Here is a 5,067-nt window from a genome sequence, read left to right on the forward strand (position 1 = left end):
AACAGTTTGACCTGAGCAATAACCTAGGCTGGATCCTTAATTTTTTTTTTTAACAAACAGGACACAATGAGTGAGGGTGAATGGCAGTCTCTTTGACAAAGTCTGCTCATCAACCGGCTCCCTACATATTCTCTCAGTTATTGTTTGCTTGTCATGGTGCTTTCCTGTGGCCAAGTCAGAAGGGCTGGGCTTCCAGTGTATTGGTTCCAGAGAGGGCCATGTAGATCACTTCCGGATTTCCCCTCCAATTGCTGCCAGTGTGGTTGACGCAGAGCGGCGCTGTAGCACTTCATGGAGTTGCAATGTATGTCCATTTTTAGCTTTTTAGTCAAAACGTGCTTTTATTTCTGAGCATGTTGGTACTATCCACTGTGGTGTTGCAATACTCACAAGATGGCTTTCTTGCCCATAAATAAGCATCGGCCCCTTTGTCTGTTACAGCTTTCCTACCTTAATCTGCAGTGCCATTTAGAACTGAACTAAAATAATTTCTACCCACATTTACATATATGGACATTTGTATCTAAAAAAATCTTACTATTCCATCCATCAGCTGTATGCCTGCATAGTCTCATGTTTTTAATGAATTATGTCATGTCTTTATCTCACTTATTAACTGCAGATTTTTTTTTCCATCCACATTTCAGAATATGCAGTGTGCATATTATGATAATGATGACCAGACAAATACACAGTTTACGTCACCTGTTGTAAATGCCAGCTTTGAGACAGTTGTTGTGGCAAACCATGCTCCGAACGTGCTCATGTTCAGTGCAGACTGTCCTAAAACTAATGTAAGTCAGCTGTCTATCATCAGTTTCCCCTTTTTACGCTTTAAACAGATATTATGTTGTAACTTATTCTATATCAATATTGTCCTGTCTATATCTGTGTTACAGTTTGTGTTCAGTCTGCCCTGTTCATGTAAGTATTAACTTGCTATCTGTTAGATAAAAAGCAACACTGCTTGTTATTCTTAAGGAGTGGATCACTTTAGTCAAGAATATCTGTTGTAATGTATGTGTGTATGTGTGTGTGTATGCCTGTGTGTGTGTGTGTGTGTGTGTGTGTGTGTGTGTGTGTGTGTGTGTGTGTGTATTTTGCAGATGACCGGCTATATACCACTACTTCCTCTTCCACACCATTTCCAAGGCATGTTCAAGGTGAGCCTTTCTCAGTCAGGTCTGCCCAGAACAGAGGTTTGCCATAGTAATCTAAAATATTGTTGATTCACTGTATACGATACATGAAGTCTGTATTATCATTACCGGGTTTCACCATGACTACAGTATTTCAAATAAACACTGGAGAGATGTTAAATTCCTAGTGCTATAGGTAGGGGATGTCACACAACAGCCAATCACACACACCAACCAAGCCTATTTACTGTCAAAAACAAAAAACACTAACAAATCAACCTTTGTGAGCAAAAAAACCCCATCACCAACAGAACAGCCTTCAAGCCCTTCATTTCACTGGGGTTATCAAGCAGCCACTTTCCTCCATGGATGTTTCATTGAATTAGGCCCACGACACCTCCAAAAGGTTTAACAGTGGTATCTGGCATCCCAGAACCACCCCCTTCCACACTCATAATGGGTTCTCTGTTAACAAACCGCAATCCCTTTATGCGGACACCGGCAAATACCAATCAACTCTTCAGTCACTTTTTTTCATAGCTGTGGCCCTTTACAGGGCTGCCAACTTTTCAAAAAACCTTAGAGTGAGATTTGGTGTGTAGGCTATATAGGACATTTTTGTTTGGCTCATTCAGCATTATTACCGTACAGCAAAAAAAAAAAAAACATCAGTGGTTCTCAGGTGTAGGGACCAGGGTCCCAGAGTTAAATTAACATTGGTATGAAAGGGATCTACTATGTGCCAAGATTCCAGACATCTCAGAGTCAATTCAGGTTACAACATGACCCCAAGTAGTCTGTGAGTTGGCTTGCTTTTTCAGCAACCTCTGATAACTGCTTTACATTGCTCCTTTCAGTGACCGTCCTCGAAAAGAAAAATCTAGTGTTGTGGCTGACTTTGCTACAAAGCCTCTAGCACCTATCTACTGCGTTCTCTTACCTCTGCTACCAGCTCTGCATACTTTTACTTCCTTCCTTCCTTCCTTTCAAAGGAATTACATCTTCAAAGGGAATAGTTAACTTGATAAAGTAGACTATGCGCTCACTCTCAGAGTACAAAACCATATCTAGTCTCAAAGCAGTCACAGCAATACACTGGAACAGTAGTTGCATTCCAACATCCACCAGGAGTTTCCAATCCCGTGCTTTGCCCCATCTTCACCCCAAGCCATTTGCTAAATACATTGTTAATAATTCTCTCAAATTTCTCCACCTCTGATGCAGCAATTTCATACGCAGACAAATGCCAACTGATGCGTGGCAAGAGCCCAAACACCACAACTTAAGCTTGCCAGGCAAGAAGGGTTTTATCGATGCAATGGATAGCCTCAACAATGAGATCAAAATTGAATGCGGCTAACAACCACAATATACTGTATGAAAGTAGATTATTTTTTCTCCCACCACTGCATCATCAAAGCAGCCCAATCTACAGAACTACCAACTCGGATGTTAGTTGAGCTCAACATTTGCATGTGAGAACTGCTAATGAGGGCAACATAATGGATTTTCATTTCTAACACTACACTGCATTTCTTAGATAATAGGTTGTATATGTGCTAATTACTTGCTTTTGTCCTTAATATTGTGACCAGTGCCAACATTCGTGTCCCAACAGGCAGTGACCTATCCCAGAGAGAGACAATCATTGCATGTGTCCTCGCTGTCATCTTCACTGTTCTTGGTTCCTTGGCTGTTGTTTTGTGCCTGAAAAGATCACGGTATGAAAAAACGATTTATATATTATATATATTTTATATATTATTATTACATAATGTCAAAGGCAGATTTTAAACAATTGAGTGAAGATACATACACATTCCCTCTCTGAGAACAAACATTAAGCCTGTAAAGTTCTTGTATTTTAACCTTCATTACTCAGTCTAGGCCCAGAACCTACAACTTCAAGTGTTCTTGCCAAATGTATTTTATTAATTTAGTAGCTTGTAAATAATATATTTAAAACTGATGGAGCAAATAATGTAAAATAGTATCAGATAATTCCAAAAGATCCTAATGGATGGTTACGCAATTTATTTTTAGACGTGGCAATGAATTGAATGAAGTCCCAGATGCACAGGACCAGGGTATTCCTTTTCAGAGCATTGCTTCTTGAAGACAGACTTTCCAAGGAGTAGGATTTTGTCCTAATGATCTTTGTGCAATTTTATTTCTTTTTCTTTTTGTTAGATTATATTCATATAGCAACTTATTTATTTGCTTTTTTCATATAGTTTCTTTCTTGTAGGCTTTTTACAATAATGGCTTAAAGGAGAATTCCGGTGTGATTTTGACCTAAAGTGTTTTGAAACATGATACCGAGTGTGAACGTATGTCTCATAGCCCATCTCGGCTTGTCCCCTGCACTCCGAAATCTGGCGCTAGTTAGCCGATGCTACCAACAAGGCGGTCAATGGTGGTGCCTCGGCATCGGCATAGCTATGCAAATAAATCACTGTTTTACACCATTTACGAGGCTCAATGTATCTCCACACTTCATTGGTAGACTTCCAAGGGCCCTGACATTTAAAACGAGACATTGAGAACTTTGAAAAAGCACTGGTAGTTTACTTACAAGACGATTTATACAGACAGTATCTTCTCGAAGTTTAGCGTTTGCAGCCATCTTGAATTTAGTCACGATAAGTCGAGCGACGAGTAAGAATGAACAGGTATGATAAGGGATCAGATTCCAAAAATAATTCTGTGGAAATGCATGGATTACAGTTTCTTCCAGTAGCAGCAACTGGAATCCATGCATTTCCACTGAATTATTTTTGGAATCTGATCCCTTATCATACCTGTTCATTACTCGTCGCTCGCATGACGCAGCCCACCTTACCGTGATCACAGAATTCATAGTTTACAGTACCCACCTCTTATTTTACCACTACATCTCTGAGCAGAACCCAATAAATAGTTAAGAGTACACACAAATAATCCTTCAACATCAGTTCCAAAAACCCACAGAAAAGAGTCACTTTACCTTGAAAGTAAAAAAAACAAAGAAGGCAGGTGTTCAGGCATGGCAACAATGGCTATTTTCCAAAGTCGAGCATGCTTCCTTGATAGAATGCTTCCTTGCGAGTCAGGTTCTACGAAGATGAGGTTAGAGGCCTCCTAGCATTCTCAGACTCAACTTCAGTTCAAGTCAGTTTATTGTCATGTACTCATAAAAGGAATTATAAGTAATGAAATTCTTGTGCTCAATAGCCAGCTCAACTTTTAAAGAACAAATCAAAAAGGTATATCGTGTGTGTGTGTGTGTGTGTGTGTGTGTGGGGGGGGGGTATGTTGTTTGTTGGGGTGGGGGGGTGATGAAATGGTGTGTGTTTTTGGGGGTATGGTGTAATGGTGTGTTTGTGGGGGGGGGGGGGGTGTAATGAACAGACTAGCAGGTGTGAACGTGCACATCACTGCGGCCCATCTGAGCGATTCCGCTTTTAATCGCATGCTTCTGTTTCAGTAGGGGCGCTGCTCCAATGCATGTCAACGCAGAGGATTATGGGTATTTAGGGCCAGGCCATCCAAACTCTGAACTCACACTATACTGACTTTGCACACATTCACTCCTCAGCACTCTCAAACATTTCCCAACTCTGAACTCACACTATACTGACTTTGCACTCATTCACTCCTCAGCACTCATGACCCCCCCACCCCCCCCCACACACACACACACCTACAAGACTTTTAGCACTTTTACATCCCTCTCCCTATGCTACAGACCTTTTATTTATTTTTTTATTTCATCACACATCAAAAAACACACACACACACACACACATATCTGACTTTCTCCAACTTTTGCACATCTCCATAGAACTTTTTATTTATTATTTTTGATTTCTCCTCCATCTACCCATGTCCTTGATTGCCTAGCCTTTCTGCCCCCCCAACCCACCCCCATCCCCAACACACACACAAA

The 5,067-nt window shown here is 40.6% G+C and overlaps 1 long non-coding RNA gene across 1 annotated transcript; it reads left to right on the plus strand.

The window, feature by feature from the left end:
* The first annotated feature begins 223 nt into the window (after positions 1-223).
* On the plus strand, positions 224-3,437 carry LOC143118272 (uncharacterized). The gene is made up of 6 exons (XR_012986084.1): positions 224-304; positions 648-794; positions 900-924; positions 1,107-1,163; positions 2,758-2,860; positions 3,183-3,437. It is a non-coding gene; the product is annotated as an uncharacterized LOC143118272 (long non-coding RNA).
* The last annotated feature ends 1,630 nt before the right edge of the window (positions 3,438-5,067 follow it).

The sequence above is a fragment of the Alosa pseudoharengus genome, unplaced genomic scaffold (assembly GCF_046254945.1).
Source record: "Alosa pseudoharengus isolate Yale_2024_CS ecotype anadromous, Long Island Sound unplaced genomic scaffold, YU_APseudo_1.1 YU_APseudo_1.1_scf_12, whole genome shotgun sequence".
In the NCBI taxonomy this organism is placed as follows: Eukaryota; Metazoa; Chordata; class Actinopteri; order Clupeiformes; family Clupeidae; genus Alosa; species Alosa pseudoharengus.